Source organism: Anomaloglossus baeobatrachus, chromosome 2, assembly GCF_048569485.1.
Source record: "Anomaloglossus baeobatrachus isolate aAnoBae1 chromosome 2, aAnoBae1.hap1, whole genome shotgun sequence".
Taxonomy (NCBI): Eukaryota; Metazoa; Chordata; class Amphibia; order Anura; family Aromobatidae; genus Anomaloglossus; species Anomaloglossus baeobatrachus.
In genome coordinates, this window is record NC_134354.1 from 9,909,514 (window position 1) to 9,929,485 (window position 19,972).

Here is a 19,972-nt window from a genome sequence, read left to right on the forward strand (position 1 = left end):
GGGGGGGGGAGGGGTCTGGCGGCCTCTGCTGGGGGGGGGGGAGGGGTCTGGCGGCCTCTGCTGGGGGGGGGGAGGGGTCTGGCGGCCTCTGCTGGGGGGGGGAGGGGTCTGGCGGCCTCTGCTGGGGGGGGGGAAGGGGTCTGGCGGCCTCTGCTGGGGGGGGAGGGGGTCTGGCGGCCTCTGCTGGGGGGGGGAGGGGGTCTGGCGGCCTCTGCTGGGGGGGGGAGAGGGGTCTGGCGGCCTCTGCTGGGGGGGGAGGGGTCTGGCGGCCTCTGCTGGGGGGGAGGGGTCTGGCGGCCTCTGCTGGGGGGGGAGGGGTCTGGCGGCCTCTGCTGGGGGGGAGGGGTCTGGCGGCCTCTGCTGGGGGGGGAGGGGGTCTGGCGGCCTCTGCTGGGGGGGAGGGGGTCTGGCGGCCTCTGCTGGGGGGGAGGGGTCTGGCGGCCTCTGCTGGGGGGGAGGGGTCTGGCGGCCTCTGCTGGGCGGGGAGGGGGTCTGGCGGCCTCTGCTGGGGGGGAGGGGGTCTGGCGGCCTCTGCTGGCGCCTTACACAAGTTGGGTGTGATGTTTAGTATGAGGTGGTCACTCTGCCTCTTCATTCCCCCTCCCTGGATCCTGGTGTCCGGGCAGCCGGTGTCTAGTCCATGATGTGGCCCCTCTGAAGCCGGATTGAGACTGCAGCAGCCCCTTCCCTCTTCTCATCCTCCTTCTTCTTCCAGACACATAAAGCCATGTCTATCGGGCGGCAGGGCCGGGTGCAGGTGGAGGACATCGTCTTCTTAATACGGAAGGATCCGCGCAAGTTTGCAAGAGTGAAGGATCTGCTGACCATGAACGAGGAGCTCAAGAGGGCGAGGAAGGCCTTCGATGAGGCAAACTATGGCTCCTAGGGACCCTGGCGGGATTGGCGGGGGACAGGCTGGCCCTGTACGGTGGAGGGCATGGGCCAGTTTTGCCCGCTCTGTATATGCGGGGCTTGTTCATTATTGTAATGACGTTGCAATTTTTTTTTTAAAAAACTTTCTGTAAAAAAACAATAAACCTTTTTTATACATCTGTTCTGGGCGTCTTCGCTTTCTTCGCACCTCCGGGGAGTTTCCTCTCTGAGGATTATATCTTCGCTCCTGTATTTACTGACTTTGCTCCTTGTTGCGGGCACATCGGGAGCCTCGGGCTGCGGATCAGATGACTGGCACCAGTGGGGCTGCAGAGTATCGCTACCATCGCGCTCGTCTGACTTGTGAGCAGGCTGTGTGATGATATCACTGGCCGTCCAGCCTCCTTTGAGCTGTAGACTGAGTTCCTCCTCCATGCTTTACACTGCAGCTCTTCTTGGCTATATTAGTCCCTCTCCGGGGTGGGCGGCATCTCCTTGTGCATGCAGTACAGGCTGATGTGCAGCCTCCTGTGAGCTGTAGACGGAGTTCCTCCATGCTTTACACTGCAGCTCTTCTTGCCTATATTAGTCCCTGTCCGGGGTTTGTGGTATCTTAGTGCCATGCGTCTCAGGCGGATGTAGTGAATATGTTTTCCAGTTTGGGGCTCCCTCTTGTGGTCAGTGCTGGCAGTACAGTTGATGTGTGGAATGAAAGCCACACCTGCAGAGGACTGGCAATCGGGGTCTGACTGGGCCTTTAACTGAGTAGTTTTCTCTTGTTACTTGTCGGTGGTCAATGTCTCCTGTGTGTTAAGGACATTCTGTAACCAGCCCTGCTCTCTACCAGAATGTCTCTCAGATAAGTGGTCTTGTACCTCTGTTATTTGTTTTCCACCTTTTGTTGTTGTTCTGCTTTGATACTAATGCTTGATTCCTAATTTCTTTGTGTGGAGTTCGTGGTGCAATGGGATCATTCCCTGCTGGGAGTGTCTGTATACTTAGCTCCATGATTCTGCAAGGTTTGTGTTTTGTCATGCCTGGTATTATTCAGTCCCTCATCTGTATTAGTGTTTTTGGATCCCAGTAACATCAGAGTACTGATACAGTGGGGAGAGGTTGTGTGACCTCAGGCTTTTTCCATATCAGTAGTGCTGGTATATATTACGGTTTTTACGGCTGCAGTCAGTGCTCTTACCTATCCTTTTCTATAAAGATAGTTTGGGCCTCACCTCTGCTGAATCTGTCTTTTCTGGCTTTGTATTGTACTTTGCTATATCACCGTAGTCTTTACATGTGGGGGGCTATCTATCCATCTTTGGGGACTGCTCCGAGGCAGATTAATTTTCTTATATTTCTATCTGTGAGATTATTTAGTTCTCCGGCTTTGACGAGGCGTCCAGGTCATTGTCGGCTCGTCCCACGGCTACTGTTAGTTGTGTGTCAGGAGTAGGTCTGCAGTCCGTTAAGGTTCCAGCCATTCTGTTACCTTTTTGGGATTCCGCATTATTTGATCCTCCCCGGTCCCTGAATCATAACAGGCGGGTGTGCGGCCTCCTCGGCTGCAGGTCTCATTATTGTATCTAAAGAAGGCGGAGTAGTTGCGCATATTGCGTGCTTTTATTAGTATAAAAAATACGGTATAACAATACAGTGACTAAAAACACATAAAAACGAAGTATTACAGTGTACGGTGCACAAATGAGATATAAGACACCGTGCAAGGTACAAGCGCCTATCTCCTCATTTGTGCACCGTACACTGTAATACTTCGTTTTTTGTGTTATTAGTAACTGTATTGTTATACCGTGTTTTTGTACTAATAAAAGCAATATTTGTATACTAAATATGCGCAACTCCTCCCCCTTCTTTAGATACATATGTATGATGGAGGTAGCATAAGACTATTCTTTATGCTTAGGTCTCATTATTGGCTGCTGATTGCACGTTCCTCTGCCGCTTGCAGTACTCCAGTGCAGCCAGCAGGTGGCGTCCGGGCAGGTGGCGTCGTCCTGCTGTGCGCGCTTTCTACCAGGCGGTGGCGCTTTCTTCCGCCGCTCTCCGCCGTGCGCTGTGGTGTCGGTGACAGAAGGCGGCGCTGTTGTATGTGACAATAAAACTGTTCAATGGACTTCGGTCACCGATATTCTGTCTAGAAGGATAAAATCAATCAAGGTTCATCGAAGGGAGTACAATGATGGTGGATTACTAGAAAAGCCGCAGGGGAGTACCAAGATGGCGCCTGGGTACGGGAGCCGCGGAGGGTCACGGCGCGTGTCCTGCGTCTGTCATTAGACGAGCCCTTACCAGAAGCGTCCATGGGGTTCGGCCATTGCGCATGCGCACTCGCCTCACACGCAGGACTAATACCGGCTGCGACGGCGGCGGCTGAGGAGGAGGCGGAGGGCGCGACACCGGAGACAGCGGCGAGCAGCGGCGGAGCTCGGAGACGGCAGGTGAGAGGCCCGGGGGTATCGGGGTGCGCCGCTCCGGCCCGTACACACCGAGCGTCAGCGGGAGCGGCACAGCGGGCCCCGGGGCCGTCACCAGCAGCACGTCACGTGACCGCAGTGTGCAGAGCGCCCGTCACCAGCGATCAGCGGCAGCGGTACTATTATCAGTCACGTGACCGCAGTGTGCAGAGCGCCCGTCACCAGCGATCAGCGGCAGCGGTATTATCATCAGTCACGTGACCGCAGTGTGCAGAGCGCTCGTCACCAGCGATCAGCGGCAGCGGTATTATTATCAGTCACGTGACCGCAGTGTGCAGAGCGCCCGTCACCAGCGATCAGCGGCAGCGGTATTATTATCAGTCACGTGACCGCAGTGTGCAGAGCGCCCGTCACCAGCGATCAGCGGCAGCGGTATTATTATCAGTCACGTGACCGCTGTGTGCAGAGCGCCCGTCACCAGCGATCAGCGGCAGCGGTATTATTATCAGTCACGTGACCGCAGTGTGCAGAGCGCCCGTCACCAGCGATCAGCGGCAGCGGTATTATCATCAGTCACGTGACCGCAGTGTGCAGAGCGCTCGTCACCAGCGATCAGCGGCAGCGGTATTATTATCAGTCACGTGACCGCAGTGTGCAGAGCGCCCGTCACCAGCGATCAGCGGCAGCGGTATTATTATCAGTCACGTGACCGCAGTGTGCAGAGCGCCCGTCACCAGCGATCAGCGGCAGCGGTATTATTATCAGTCACGTGACCGCTGTGTGCAGAGCGCCCGTCACCAGCGATCAGCGGCAGCGGTATTATTATCAGTCACGTGACCGCAGTGTGCAGAGCGCCCGTCACCAGCGATCAGCGGCAGCGGTATTATTATCAGTCACGTGACCGCTGTGTGCAGAGCGCCCGTCACCAGCGATCAGCGGCAGCGGTATTATTATCAGTCACGTGACCGCAGTGTGCAGAGCGCCCGTCACCAGCGATCAGCGGCAGCGGTATTATTATCAGTCACGTGACCGCAGTGTGCAGAGCGCCCATCACCAGCGATCAGCGGCAGCGGTATTATTATCAGTCACGTGACCGCTGTGTGCAGAGCGCCCGTCACCAGCGATCAGCGGCAGCGGTATTATTATCAGTCACGTGACCGCAGTGTGCAGAGCGCCCGTCACCAGCGATCAGCGGCAGCGGTATTATCAGTCACGTGACCGCTGTGTGCAGAGCGCCCGTCACCAGCGATCAGCGGCAGCGGTATTATCAGTCACGTGACCGCTGTGTGCAGAGCGCCCATCACCAGCGATCAGCGGCAGCGGTATTATTATCAGTCACGTGACCGCTGTGTGCAGAGCGCCCGTCACCAGCGATCAGCGGCAGCGGTATTATTATCAGTCACGTGACCGCAGTGTGCAGAGCGCCCGTCACCAGCGATCAGCGGCAGCGGTATTATTATCAGTCACGTGACCGCTGTGTGCAGAGCACCTGTCACTAGCGATCAGCGGCAGCGGTATTATCAGTCACGTGACCGCAGTGTGCAGAGCGCCCGTCACCAGCGATCAGCGGCAGCGGTATTATTATCAGTCACGTGACCGCTGTGTGCAGAGCACCTGTCACTAGCGATCAGCGGCAGCGGTATTATCAGTCACGTGACCGCTGTGTGCAGAGCGCCCGTCACCAGCGATCAGCGGCAGCGGTATTATCAGTCACGTGACCGCAGTGTGCAGAGCGCCCGTCACCAGCGATCAGCGGCAGCGGTATTATCAGTCACGTGACCGCTGTGTGCAGGGCGCCCGTCACCAGCGGCAGCGGTATTATCAGTCACGTGACCGCTGTGTGCAGGGCGCCTGTCACCAGCGATCAGCGGCAGCGGTATTATCAGTCACGTGACCGCGCCGCTCTTATATTGTCTCATTTTATTTTTGCTGTATATTTTTTATTTTTTCCGCTATTATAATAGAGAATGGATTTATATTAGAATAAAAAACAAAACAGCAAAATATTGTGAAAAAGTCATTTATTTCTATGATTTAAGAAAAGTGTTACAATATTTTATTTTATTATTTATTTTTGCACAATCTTTAGTTTATTCCCAGTCTCGGCTGCAGCTTTTGTCATTTTTGGGTGCATCGGTCTCTGATCTAATAATAAATGTTTTTGTTTCTTTTTTGTGCCGTTTTGATACAAATTGACTAATTTTGATGTTTTGTTTTTCATTTCTTTTATTATCATGGTATGGAGAGTGCGGCTGCAGTCCTTGTGTATATATTATTGTCTGCCCATGTTTCCTTCTCATTCCCCCCGGCGGTCCTGTGAGGCGTCGGTGCCTCCGTCCTGTGCCGCGTCGGTGCCTCCGTCCTGTGCCGCGTCGGTGCCTCCGTCCTGTGACGCGTCGGTGCCTCCGTCCTGTGACGCGTCAGTGCCTCCGTCCTGTGATGCGTCGGTGCCTCCGCCCTGTGCCGCGTCGGTGCCTGGTCCTGTATTTTCAGTGCCTCCGTCCTGTGATGCGTCGGTGCCTCCGTCCTGTGATGCGTCGGTGCCTCCGTCCTGTGATGCGTCGGTGCCTCTGTCCTGTGCCGCGTCGGTGCCTGGTCCTGTATTTTCAGTGCCTCCGTCCTGTGATGCGTCGGTGCCTCCGTCCTGTGACGCGTCGGTGCCTCCGTCCTGTGCCGCGTCGGTGCCCTGTCCTGTCCTGTGACGCGTCGGTGCCTGGTCCTGTATTTTCAGTGCCTCCGTCCTGTGCCGCGTCGATGCCTCCGTCCTGTGACGCGTCGGTGCCTCGTCCTGTGACGCGTCGGTGCCTCCGTCCTGTGACGCATTGGTGCCTCGTCCTGTGACGCGTCGGTGCCCTGTCCTGTCCTGTGACGCGTCTGGGCCTGGTCCTGTATTTTCGGTGCCCGGTCCTGTGCCGCGTCGGTGCCCGGTCCTGTGCCGTGTTGGTGCCTCCGTCCTGTGCCGCGTCGGTGCCCGGTCCTGTGCCGTGTCGGTGCCTCCGTCCTGTGAGGCGTCGGTGCCTCCGTCCTGTGATGCATCGGTGCCTCCGTCCTGTGATGCGTCGGTGCCTCCGTCCTGTGAGGCGTCGGTGCCTCCGTCCTGTGCCACGTCGGTGCCTCCGTCCTGTGAGGCGTCAGTGCCTCCGTCCTGTGAGGCGTCGGTGCCTCCGTCCTGTGATGCGTCGGTGCCTCCGTCCTGTGATGCGTCGGTGCCTCCGTCCTGTGATGCGTCGGTGCCTCCGTCCTGTGCCGCGTCGGTGCCTGGTCCTGTATTTTCAGTGCCTCCGTCCTGTGATGCGTCGGTGCCTCCGTCCTGTGATGCATCGGTGCCTCCGTCCTGTGACGCGTCGGTGCCTCCGTCCTGTGAGGCGTCGGTGCCTCCGTCCTGTGATGCGTCGGTGCCTCCGTCCTGTGATGCGTCGGTGCCTCCGTCCTGTGATGCGTCGGTGCCTCCGTCCTGTGATGCGTCGGTGCCTCCGTCCTGTGATGCGTCGGTGCCTCCGTCCTGTTATGCGTCGGTGCCTCCGTCCTGTGCCGCGTCGGTGCCTGGTCCTGTATTTTCAGTGCCTCCGTCCTGTGATGCGTCGGTGCCTCCGTCCTGTGATGCGTCGGTGCCTCCGTCCTGTGATGCGTCGGTGCCTCCGTCCTGTGATGCGTCGGTGCCTCCGTCCTGTGATGCGTCGGTGCCTCTGTCCTGTGCCGCGTCGGTGCCTGGTCCTGTATTTTCAGTGCCTCCGTCCTGTGACGCGTCGGTGCCTCCGTCCTGTGCCGCGTCGGTGCCTCCGTCCTGTGACGCGTCGGTGCCTCCGTCCTGTGACGCGTCGGTGCCTCCGTCCTGTGACGCGTCGGTACCTCCGTCCTGTGACGCGTCGGTGCCTCCGTCCTGTGCCGCGTCGGTGCCTCTGTCCTGTGCCGCGTTGGTGCCTCGTCCTGTGACGCGTCGGTGCCTCCGTCCTGTGACGCGTCGGTGCCTCGTCCAGTGACGCGTTGGTGCCTCGTCCTGTGACGCGTTGGTGCCTCGTCCTGTGACGCGTCGGTGCCTCCGTCCTGTGACGCATTGGTGCCTCGTCCTGTGACGCGTCGGTGCCCTGTCCTGTCCTGTGACGCGTCTGGGCCTGGTCCTGTATTTTCGGTGCCTCCATCCTGTGCCGCGTCGGTGCCCGGTCCTGTGCCGTGTTGGTGCCTCCGTCCTGTGCCGTGTCGGTGCCTCCGTCCTGTGAGGCGTCGGTGCCTCCGTCCTGTGAGGCGTCGGTGCCTCCGTCCTGTGAGGCGTCGGTGCCTCCGTCCTGTGATGCGTCGGTGCCTCCGTCCTGTGATGCGTCGGTGCCTCCGTCCTGTGCCGCGTCGGTGCCTCGTCCTGTGACGCGTCGGTGCCCGGTCCTGTGCCGCGTCGGTGCCCTGTCCTGTGCCGCGTCGGTGCCTCCGTCCTGTGCCGCGTCGGTGCCTCCGTCCTGTGACGCGTCGGTGCCTCCGTCCTGTGACGCGTCGGTGCCTCCGTCCTGTGACGCGTCGGTGCCTCCGTCCTGTGACGCGTCGGTGCCTCCGTCCTGTGACGCGTCGGTGCCCCGTCCTGTGACGCGTCGGTGCCTCCGTCCTGTGACGCGTCGGTGCCTCCGTCCTGTGACGCGTCGGTGCCTCCGTCCTGTGACGCGTCGGTGCCCCGTCCTGTGACGCGTCGGTGCCTCGTCCTGTGACGCGTCGGTGCCTCCGTCCTGTGAGGCGTCGGTGCCTCCGTCCTGTGACGCGTCGGTGCCTCCGTCCTGTGACGCGTCGGTGCCTCCGTCCTGTGACGCGTCGGTGCCTCCGTCCTGTGCCGCGTCGGTGCCTCCGTCCTGTGACGCGTCGGTGCCTCCGTCCTGTGACGCGTCGGTGCCTCCGTCCTGTGACGCGTCGGTACCTCCGTCCTGTGACGCGTCGGTACCTCCGTCCTGTGACGCGTCGGTGCCTCCGTCCTGTGCCGCGTCGGTGCCTCCGTCCTGTGCCGCGTCGGTGCCTCTGTCCTGTGCCGCGTCGGTGCCTCGTCCTGTGACGCGTCGGTGCCTCCGTCCTGTGACGCGTCGGTGCCTCGTCCTGTGACGCGTCGGTGCCTCGTCCTGTGACGCGTTGGTGCCTAGTCCTGTGACGCGTCGGTGCCTCCGTCCTGTGACGCATTGGTGCCTCGTCCTGTGACGCGTTGGTGCCTCGTCCTGTGACGCGTTGGTGCCTCCGTCCTGTGACGCATTGGTGCCTCGTCCTGTGACGCATTGGTGCCTCGTCCTGTGACGTGTCGGTGCCCTGTCCTGTCCTGTGACGCGTCTGGGCCTGGTCCTGTATTTTCGGTGCCTCCGTCCTGTGCCGCGTCAGTGCCCGGTCCTGTGCCGTGTTGGTGCCTCCGTCCTGTGCCGTGTCGGTGCCTCCGTCCTGTGAGGCGTCGGTGCCTCCGTCCTGTGAGGCGTCGGTGCCTCCGTCCTGTGATGCGTCGGTGCCTCCGTCCTGTGATGCGTCGGTGCCTCCGTCCTGTGCCGCGTCGGTGCCTCGTCCTGTGACGCGTCGGTGCCCGGTCCTGTGCCGCGTCGGTGCCCTGTCCTGTGCCGCGTCGGTGCCTCCGTCCTGTGCCGCGTCGGTGCCTCCGTCCTGTGCCGCGTCGGTGCCTCCGTTCTGTGACGCGTCGGTGCCTCGTCCTGTGATGCGTCGGTGCCTCCGTTCTGTGAGGCGTCGGTGCCTCCGTCCTGTGACGCGTCGGTGCCTCCGTCCTGTGACGCGTCGGTGCCTCCGTCCTGTGACGCGTCGGTGCCTCCGTCATGTGACGCGTCGGTGCCTCCGTCCTGTGACGCGTCGGTGCCTCCGTCCTGTGAGGCGTCGGTGCCTCCGTCCTGTGATGCATCGGTGCCTCCGTCCTGTGACGCGTCGGTGCCTCCGTCCTGTGCCGCGTCGGTGCCTCCGTCCTGTGACGCGTCGGTGCCTCCGTCCTGTGACGCGTCGGTGCCTCCGTCCTGTGACGCGTCGGTGCCTCTGTCCTGTGATGCGTCGGTGCCTCCGTTCTGTGAGGCGTCGGTGCCTCCGTCCTGTGACGCGTCGGTGCCTCCGTCCTGTGACGCGTCGGTGCCTCCGTCCTGTGACGCGTCGGTGCCTCCGTCCTGTGACGCGTCGGTGCCTCCGTCCTGTGAGGCGTCGGTGCCTCCGTCCTGTGATGCGTCGGTGCCTCCGTCCTGTGACGCGTCGGTGCCTCCGTCCTGTGCCGCGTCGGTGCCTCCGTCCTGTGACGCGTCGGTGCCTCCGTCCTGTGACGCGTCGGTGCCTCCGTCCTGTGACGCGTCGGTGCCTCTGTCCTGTGATGCATCGGTGCCTCCGTCCTGTGACGCGTCGGTGCCTCCGTCCTGTGAGGCGTCGGTGCCTCCGTCCTGTGATGCATCGGTGCCTCCGTCCTGTGACGCGTCGGTGCCTCCGTCCTGTGCCGCGTCGGTGCCTCCGTCCTGTGACGCGTCGGTGCCTCCGTCCTGTGACGCGTCGGTGCCTCCGTCCTGTGAGGCGTCGGTGCCTCCGTCCTGTGACGCGTCGGTGCCCCGTCCTGTGACGCGTCGGTGCCTCTGTCCTGTGACGCGTCGGTGCCTCCGTCCTGTGACGCGTCGGTGCCTCCGTCCTGTGACGCGTCGGTGCCTCCGTCCTGTGACGCGTCGGTGCCTCCGTCCTGTGACGCGTCGGTGCCTCTGTCCTGTGCCGCGTCGGTGCCTCCGTCCTGTGCCGCGTCGGTGCCTCCGTCCTGTGACGCGTCGGTGCCTCCGTCCTGTGACGCGTCGGTGCCTCCGTCCTGTGACGCGTCGGTGCCTCCGTCCTGTGAGGCGTCGGTGCCTCTGTCCTGTGACGCGTCGGTGCCTCCGTCCTGTGAGGCGTCGGTGCCTCCGTCCTGTGAGGCGTCGGTGCCTCCGTCCTGTGACGCGTCGGTGCCTCCGTCCTGTGACGCGTCGGTGCCTCCGTCCTGTGACGCGTCGGTGCCTCTGTCCTGTGAGGCGTCGGTGCCCCGTCCTGTGACGCGTCGGTGCCTCGTCCTGTGATGCGTCGGTGCCTCCGTCCTGTGAGGCGTCGGTGCCTCCGTCCTGTGACGCGTCGGTGCCTCCGTCCTGTGATGCATCGGTGCCTCCGTCCTGTGAGGCGTCGGTGCCTCCGTCCTGTGACGCGTCTGGGCCTGGTCCTGTATTTTCGGTGCCTCCGTCCTGTGACGCGTCGGTGCCTCCGTCCTGTGAGGCGTCGGTGCCTCCGTCCTGTGACGCGTCGGTGCCCCGTCCTGTGACGCGTCGGTGCCTCTGTCCTGTGACGCGTCGGTGCCTCCGTCCTGTGACGCGTCGGTGCCTCCGTCCTGTGACGCGTCGGTGCCTCCGTCCTGTGACGCGTCGGTGCCTCCGTCCTGTGACGCGTCGGTGCCTCTGTCCTGTGCCGCGTCGGTGCCTCCGTCCTGTGCCGCGTCGGTGCCTCCGTCCTGTGACGCGTCGGTGCCTCCGTCCTGTGACGCGTCGGTGCCTCCGTCCTGTGACGCGTCGGTGCCTCCGTCCTGTGAGGCGTCGGTGCCTCTGTCCTGTGACGCGTCGGTGCCTCCGTCCTGTGAGGCGTCGGTGCCTCCGTCCTGTGAGGCGTCGGTGCCTCCGTCCTGTGACGCGTCGGTGCCTCCGTCCTGTGACGCGTCGGTGCCTCCGTCCTGTGACGCGTCGGTGCCTCTGTCCTGTGAGGCGTCGGTGCCCCGTCCTGTGACGCGTCGGTGCCTCGTCCTGTGATGCGTCGGTGCCTCCGTCCTGTGAGGCGTCGGTGCCTCCGTCCTGTGACGCGTCGGTGCCTCCGTCCTGTGATGCATCGGTGCCTCCGTCCTGTGAGGCGTCGGTGCCTCCGTCCTGTGACGCGTCTGGGCCTGGTCCTGTATTTTCGGTGCCTCCGTCCTGTGATGCGTCGGTGCCCGGTCCTGTGCCGTGTTGGTGCCTCCGTCCTGTGCCGTGTCGGTGCCTCCGTCCTGTGAGGCGTCGGTGCCTCCGTCCTGTGAGGCGTCGGTGCCTCCGTCCTGTGAGGCGTCGGTGCCTCCGTCCTGTGACGCGTCGGTGCCTCCGTCCTGTGATGCATCGGTGCCTCTGTCCTGTGATGCATCGGTGCCTCTGTCCTGTGAGGCGTCGGTGCCCCGTCCTGTATTTTTGTTGCCTTGGTTACAGGGTCTTCTTCCACTCCTCAGTCACATGTGGCCGTGGTGGGGTCCTGGGTGGCCCCGGTGTAGCAGGAGCTGCGCAGGCGTCACATTCCCCCATTTCCACCCTCTTTTGTCACTAGTGACGGTGAATAGTAACTATTCGTATTCCGGTTATTTGTAACAATTCCCACACGGCTCATCTCAGGAATAACAAACCTGATACAGGGCAGTGGGCACGAGCATCTTCTTGCTGTGATGAATTCTGGAATAGACTCTGCAGGCGGGAACTATTATCCAAACATGAATAATAATACCTTATATTTTTTGTTTTATAAGACGCACCCAAAACTTAGAGATAAAAAAAAAAAAAAATATGGGGTCCATATTATAATTCAGTGGTGTCTTACTGTGGAGAAGGGGTCACTGGAGGCAAGGGGCGGTGCTGGAGTACAGCGATGGTGCAGAGGGGGGCCCAGATGTTCACTGCGGGGGCTGCTCTGTGCTGGGGTAGCGGGGGCAGCGGGGGCTGCTCTGTGCTGGGGTGGCGGGGGAAGCTGGGGTAGCGGGGGTGGCGGAGGCTGCTCTGTGCTGGGGCTGGAGATGGCGGCTGGAGTTGACACGTGCGCTGATGAGAGCTTGAGCCAAGAGCACCATCTGCGCATGCACCGACTCTGGGCGCCATCTTTTGAAGCTGTTACCACTGACATTTTCACAATGTCATCTCCCACCGCAGAGAGCAGTGTCGCCGTGCAGAGCAGTGTCGCAGAGAGCAGTGCTGCAGAGAGCAGTGTCGCAGAGAGCAGTGTCGCCGTGCAGAGCAGTGTCGCCGTGCAGAGCAGTGTCGCAGAGAGCAGTGTCGCCATGCAGAGCAGTGTCGCAGAGAGCAGTGCTGCAGAGAGCAGTGTCGCAGAGAGCAGTGTCGCCGTGCAGAGCAGTGCTGCAGAGAGCAGTGTCGCCGTGCAGAGCAGTGTCGCCGTGCAGAGCAGTGTCGCAGAGAGCAGTGCTGCAGAGAGCAGTGTCGCAGAGAGCAGTGTCGCAGAGAGCAGTGTCGCCGTGCAGAGCAGTGTCGCCGTGCAGAGCAGTGTCGCAGAGAGCAGTGTCGCCGTGCAGAGCAGTGCTGCAGAGAGCAGTGTCGCCGTGCAGAGCAGTGTCGCAGAGAGCAGCGCACACAGCACAGCATTGCCCCCGCCTCCTGTGACCTCTCTCCACCACCCCTGATAAGCTACATTCGGATTTTAAGACGCACCCCTCATTTTCCTCCCAGATTTGTGTTCTAATATGAAACCTCCAGTAGTTCCTCTTCACCCATCGCTAGTTCTCACCCTGTGTGACTGGGCTCTGGCGCCGGCTGTGTAACGCGGCTCAGATACTGTATCCTGTGCAGAGGAGGCCCGTGCCCGGCTTCTGACTCCGCCTCCTGCGCCGGGTCCTGGCAGCCTCGCCGGTCCTAGGCCAGAGGTCACAGATCATAAATGAGTTGCCTGTGCTGATCCCTGTATGTGTGCGGGATCATCCCTTGTGATCCGCCATCTCTGGGATCTGCTCATCGCTGGATTATCAGATGCTCCTCGTTGTCTTCAGGTCACACACCTGTAACCCTGCGGGGCCCATCTGCAGACATCATTTGTTTTGCTTTTTGGCAATGCAGCAAAGTGGGGCGACTGCTCTGCAAACATTGGGGGAAATCTGAAATCTGGGGCAAATATCCAGTTAACCCTACAGAAACCACACAATTTCCTTTCCCCCCCAAAAAATGCAGAAGTGTGCTCAGTGCATGTGTCCGCTCCCGCGCCGCACGCTGCCAGACGATGCACACGATGCTCCCGACGCGCTGCGCAGGGGGATTTCTGCATTTTCAGCATTGACGCATTTTAGTTAAAAAAAAAAAATAAAAATATTTGCTTCAAAATGTTGTAATATTAAATCTCCGCGTCCTGTAAACACCTAACGAGGCGCAGATCGGGGAACGCAGAAACCGCGCTGGACTCAGTATTTCCAAAAGGCAAAAAAATAATCCCCTTTTTGTCACCTGCGGAGAAGCCCCAACATTTCTGATGTTCTCGGTTTTTTTGTTGTTTTTTTTTCTCTTTTTCTTAATTTGTAAAGTGAAGCCCAAAAAAAAAATGATACATAATATATGTATGTAATATACGATGTATGTCTGCAGGGCCCCGTGCAGCTTCCTGCAGAGAGATTTGCTGCACTCGTTCATCGCCAGGAATCTGTGCTTTATATGTAGTGAAATGACAATAATCCCACCCCCAATAATCCCAAATATTCCCCAATCCTTACTTCAGCCACTAATCGTCTGGATAATCCTCTAGGAGCTGACGCCATCGGGAGGCTCCTCCGAGTGAGGAAACTAAGTGACGGCTGTGAACTAATCTGTCCAATAATCCAGAACATCTGATAATCCAGCATCACATTCAGGCGGCTTTCACACATCCGGTTTTTGCAGTGCGGCTCAATCCGTCTCAAAAACCTATGCAACGGATGCGGCAAAAAAACGGATCCGTTTCATAAGTTTTTCCTTGCGGCCCGTCCGGTTTTTGACAGATGCGGCTTGATACTGAGCATGCGCAGTTAAAAAAAAAATGCATCCAGCAACCGGATGCGTTTTTTTTTTTCCTCAGGACGTTGCATCCAGCATCCATAGGCTTGCATTGTAAATCGCGCTGGATCCGGCGCTATGCATTTTTTTTCGCCGCACAAAAAAAAGTGTCAGGCAACGTTCCATCCGGCCGCCGCATGGGCTAAATATACCGCATCTGACAAAAAACGGACGCAACGCAAGGCCATGCGGCACAATACAGCGCTAATGCAAGTCTATGCGGAAAAAACGCAACCGGCGGCAAAAAAAAAACGGTTGCGTTTTTCTGCAAAGCACCGTATTGTGCCGCTCAGCAAAAACCGGAGGTGTGAAAGCCGCCTAAGACCTGCGGAGCTGAAGAGACGACGTGTAGGGTCTTTGTGAATTCTTCACAATATATTTATACAATGTAATACTATATTTCCCAAACTTTCTCCCCCTTTTCTGTTCCCACGTGCGGCCCCTTCTCCTCCTCCATTACACACATGCGGCCCCTTCTCCTCCTCCATTACACAGGTGCGGCCCCTTCTCCTCCTCCATTACACACGTGCAGCCCCTTCTCCTCCTCCATTACACAGGTGCGGCCCCTTCTCCTCCTCCATTACACAGGTGCGGCCCCTTCTCCTCCTCCATTACACACGTGCGGCCCCTTCTCCTCCTCCATTACACACGTGCGGCCCCTTCTCCATTACACAGGTGCGGCCCCTTCTCCTCCTCCATTACACACATGCGGCCCCTTCTCCTCCTCCATTACACAGGTGCGGCCCCTTCTCCTCCTCCATTACACACGTGCAGCCCCTTCTCCTCCTCCATTACACAGGTGCGGCCCCTTCTCCTCCTCCATTACACAGGTGCGGCCCCTTCTCCTCCTCCATTACACACGTGCGGCCCCTTCTCCTCCTCCATTACACACGTGCGGCCCCTTCTCCATTACACACGTGCGGCCCCTTCTCCTCCTCCATTACACACGTGCGGCCCCTTCTCCTCCATTACACACGTGCGGCCCCTTCTCCTCCTCCATTACACACGTGCGGCCCCTTCTCCTCCTCCATTACACACGTGCGGCCCCTTCTCCTCCTCCATTACACACGTGCGGCCCCTTCTCCATTACACAGGTGCGGCCCCTTCTCCTGCTCCATTACACACGTGCGGCCCCTTCTCCTCCATTACACACGTGCGGCCCCTTCTCCTCCATTACACACGTGCGGCCCCTTCTCCTCCTCCATTACACACGTGCGGCCCCTTCTCCTCCTCCATTACACACGTGCGGCCCCTTCTCCTCCTCCATTACACACGTGCGGCCCCTTCTCCTCCTCCATTGCACACGTGCAGCCCCTTCTCCTCCTCCATTACACACGTGCAGCCCCTTCTCCTCCTCCATTACACACGTGCGGCCCCTTCTCCTCCTCCATTACACACATGCGGCCCCTTCTCCTCCTCCATTACACAGGTGCGGCCCCTTCTCCTCCTCCATTACACACGTGCAGCCCCTTCTCCTCCTCCATTACACAGGTGCGGCCCCTTCTCCTCCTCCATTACACAGGTGCGGCCCCTTCTCCTCCTCCATTACACACGTGCGGCCCCTTCTCCTCCTCCATTACACACGTGCGGCCCCTTCTCCATTACACAGGTGCGGCCCCTTCTCCTCCTCCATTACACACATGCGGCCCCTTCTCCTCCTCCATTACACAGGTGCGGCCCCTTCTCCTCCTCCATTACACACGTGCAGCCCCTTCTCCTCCTCCATTACACAGGTGCGGCCCCTTCTCCTCCTCCATTACACAGGTGCGGCCCCTTCTCCTCCTCCATTACACACGTGCGGCCCCTTCTCCTCCTCCATTACACACGTGCGGCCCCTTCTCCATTACACACGTGCGGCCCCTTCTCCTCCTCCATTACACACGTGCGGCCCCTTCTCCTCCATTACACACGTGCGGCCCCTTCTCCTCCTCCATTACACACGTGCGGCCCCTTCTCCTCCTCCATTACACACGTGCGGCCCCTTCTCCTCCTCCATTACACACGTGCGGCCCCTTCTCCATTACACAGGTGCGGCCCCTTCTCCTGCTCCATTACACACGTGCGGCCCCTTCTCCTCCATTACACACGTGCGGCCCCTTCTCCTCCATTACACACGTGCGGCCCCTTCTCCTCCTCCATTACACACGTGCGGCCCCTTCTCCTCCTCCATTACACACGTGCGGCCCCTTCTCCTCCTCCATTACACACGTGCGGCCCCTTCTCCTCCTCCATTGCACACGTGCAGCCCCTTCTCCTCCTCCATTACACACGTGCAGCCCCTTCTCCTCCTCCATTACACACGTGCGGCCCCTTCTCCTCCTCCATTACACACGTGCGGCCCCTTCTCCTCCTCCATTACACACGTGCGGCCCCTTCTCCTCCTCCATTACACACGTGCGGCCCCTTCTCCTCCTCCATTACACACGTGCGGCCCCTTCTTCTCCTCCATTACACACGTGCGGCCCCTTCTCCTCCATTACACACGTGCGGCCCCTTCTTCTCCTCCATTACACACGTGCGGCCCCTTCTCCTCCATTACACACGTGCGGCCCCTTCTCCTCCTCCATTACACACGTGCGGCCCCTTCTCCTCCTCCATTACACACGTGCGGCCCCTTCTTCTCCTCCATTACACACGTGCGGCCCCTTCTTCTCCTCCATTACACACGTGCGGCCCCTTCTTCTCCTCCATTACACACGTGCGGCCCCTTCTTCTCCTCCATTACACACGTGCGGCCCCTTCTTCTCCTCCATTACACACGTGCGGCCCCTTCTCCTCCTCCATTACACACGTGCGGCCCCTTCTTCTCCTCCATTACACACGTGCGGCCCCTTCTCCTCCTCCATTACACACGTGCGGCCCCTTCTCCTCCATTACACACGTGCGGCCCCTTCTCCTCCTCCATTACACACGTGCGGCCCCTTCTCCTCCTCCATTACACACGTGCGGCCCCTTCTCCTCCTCCATTACACACGTGCGGCCCCTTCTCCTCCTCCATTACACACGTGCGGCCCCTTCTCCTCCTCCATTACACACGTGCGGCCCCTTCTCCTCCATTACACACGTGCGGCCCCTTCTCCTCCTCCATTACACACGTGCGGCCCCTTCTCCTCCTCCATTACACACGTGCGGCCCCTTCTCCTCCTCCATTACACACGTGCGGCCCCTTCTCCTCCTCCATTACACACGTGCGGCCCCTTCTCCTCCTCCATTACACACGTGCGGCCCCTTCTCCTCCATTACACACGTGCGGCCCCTTCTCCTCCTCCATTACACACGTGCGGCCCCTTCTCCTCCTCCATTACACACGTGCGGCCCCTTCTCCTCCTCCATTACACACGTGCGGCCCCTTCTCCTCCTCCATTACACACGTGCGGCCCCTTCTCCTCCTCCATTACACACGTGCGGCCCCTTCTCCTCCATTACACACGTGCGGCCCCTTCTCCTCCTCCATTACACACTTGGAGGGGAGGGGCAGTATTATAGTAGTTATATTCTTGTACATAGGGGCAGTATTATAGTAGTTATATTCTTGTACATAGGGGCAGTATTATAGTAGTTATATTCTTGTACATAGGGGGCAGTATTATAGTAGTTATATTCTTGTACATAGGGGCAGTATTATAGTAGTTATATTCTTGTACATAGGGGGCAGTATTATAGTAGTTATATTCTTGTACATAGGGGCAGTATTATAGTAGTTATATTCTTGTACATAGGGGGCAGTATTATAGTAGTTATATTCTTGTACATAGGGGCAGTATTATAGTAGCTATATTCTTGTACATAGGGGGCAGTATTATAGTAGTTATATTCTTGTACATAGGGGGCAGTATTATAGTAGTTATATTCTTGTACATAGGGGTAGTATTATAGTAGTTATATTCTTGTACATAGGGGGCAGTATTATAGTAGTTATATTCTTGTACATAGGGGCAGTATTATAGTAGTTATATTCTTGTACATAGGGGGCAGTATTATAGTAGTTATATTCTTGTACATAGGGGGCAGTATTATAGTAGTTATATTCTTGTACATAGGGGTAGTATTATAGTAGTTATATTCTTGTACATAGGGGCAGTATTATAGTAGTTATATTCTTGTACATAGGGGGCAGTATTATAGTAGTTATATTCTTGTACATAGGGGGCAGTATTATAGCAGTTATATTCTTGTATATAGGCGGCAGTATTATAGTAGTTATATTCTTGTACATAGGGGCAGTATTATAGTAGTTATATTCTTGTACATAGGGGCAGTATTATAGTAGTTATATTCTTGTACATAGGGGCAGTATTATAGTAGTTATATTCTTGTACATAGGGGGCAGTATTATAGTAGTTATATTCTTGTACATAGGGGGCAGTATTATAGTAGTTATATTCTTGTACATAGGGGTAGTATTATAGTAGTTATATTCTTGTACATAGGGGCAGTATTATAGTAGTTATATTCTTGTACATAGGGGCAGTATTATAGTAGTTATATTCTTGTACATAGGGGGCAGTATTATAGCAGTTATATTCTTGTATATAGGCGGCAGTATTATAGTAGTTATATTCTTGTACATAGGGGCAGTATTATAGTAGTTATATTCTTGTACATAGGGGGCAGTATTATAGTAGTTATATTCTTGTACATAGGGGGCAGTATTATAGCAGTTATATTCTTGTATATAGGCGGCAGTATTATAGTAGTTATATTCTTGTACATAGGGGCAGTATTATAGTAGTTATATTCTTGTACATAGGGGCAGTATTATAGTAGTTATATTCTTGTACATAGGGGCAGTATTATAGTAGTTATATTCTTGTACATAGGGGGCAGTATTATAGTAGTTATATTCTTGTACATAGGGGCAGTATTATAGTAGTTATATTCTTGTACATAGGGGGCAGTATTATAGTAGTTATATTCTTGTACATAGGGGGCAGTATTATAGTAGTTATATTCTTGTACATAGGGGTAGTATTATAGTAGTTATATTCTTGTACATAGGGGCAGTATTATAGTAGTTATATTCTTGTACATAGGGGGCAGTATTATAGTAGTTATATTCTTGTACATAGGGGGCAGTATTATAGCAGTTATATTCTTGTATATAGGCGGCAGTATTATAGTAGTTATATTCTTGTACATAGGGGCAGTATTATAGTAGTTATATTCTTGTACATAGGAGCAGTATTATAGTAGTTATATTCTTGTACATAGGGGCAGTATTATAGTAGTTATATTCTTGTATATAGGGAGCAGTATTATAGTAGTTATATTCTTGTACATAGGGAGCAGTATTATAGTAGTTATATTCTTGTACATAGGGGCAGTATTATAGTAGTTATATTCTTGTACATAGGGGCAGTATTATAGTAGTTATATTCTTGTATATAGGGGCAGTATTATAGTAGTTATATTCTTGTATATAGGGAGCAGTATTATAGTAGTTATATTCTTGTACATAGGGAGCAGTATTATAGTAGTTATATTCTTGTACATAGGGGCAGTATTATAGTAGTTATATTCTTGTATATAGGGAGCAGTATTATAGTAGTTATATTCTTGTACATAGGGAGCAGTATTATAGTAGTTATATTATTGTATATAGGGGCAGTATTATAGTAGTTATATTCTTGTACATAGGGGGCAGTATTATAGTAGTTATATTCTTGTACATAGGGGCAGTATTATAGTAGTTATATTCTTGTACATAGGGGGCAGTATTATAGTAGTTATATTCTTGTATATAGGGAGCAGTATTATAGTAGTTATATTCTTGTACATAGGGAGCAGTATTATAGTAGTTATATTATTGTACATAGGGGCAGTATTATAGTAGTTATATTCTTGTATATAGGGAGCAGTATTATAGTAGTTATATTCTTGTACATAGGGAGCAGTATTATAGTAGTTATATTCTTGTAC

The 19,972-nt window shown here is 56.5% G+C and overlaps 1 protein-coding gene across 1 annotated transcript in view; it reads left to right on the forward strand.

The window, feature by feature from the left end:
• Positions 1–3,189: 3,189 nt before the first annotated feature.
• KPNA1 (karyopherin subunit alpha 1) overlaps positions 3,190–19,972 on the forward strand; it is a 114,634-nt gene continuing 97,851 nt past the window's right edge. The window contains exon 1 of the mRNA XM_075334865.1: positions 3,190–3,326. The gene's annotated coding sequence lies outside the window, so the exon portion shown is untranslated. The remainder of the gene's footprint in view (positions 3,327–19,972) is intronic.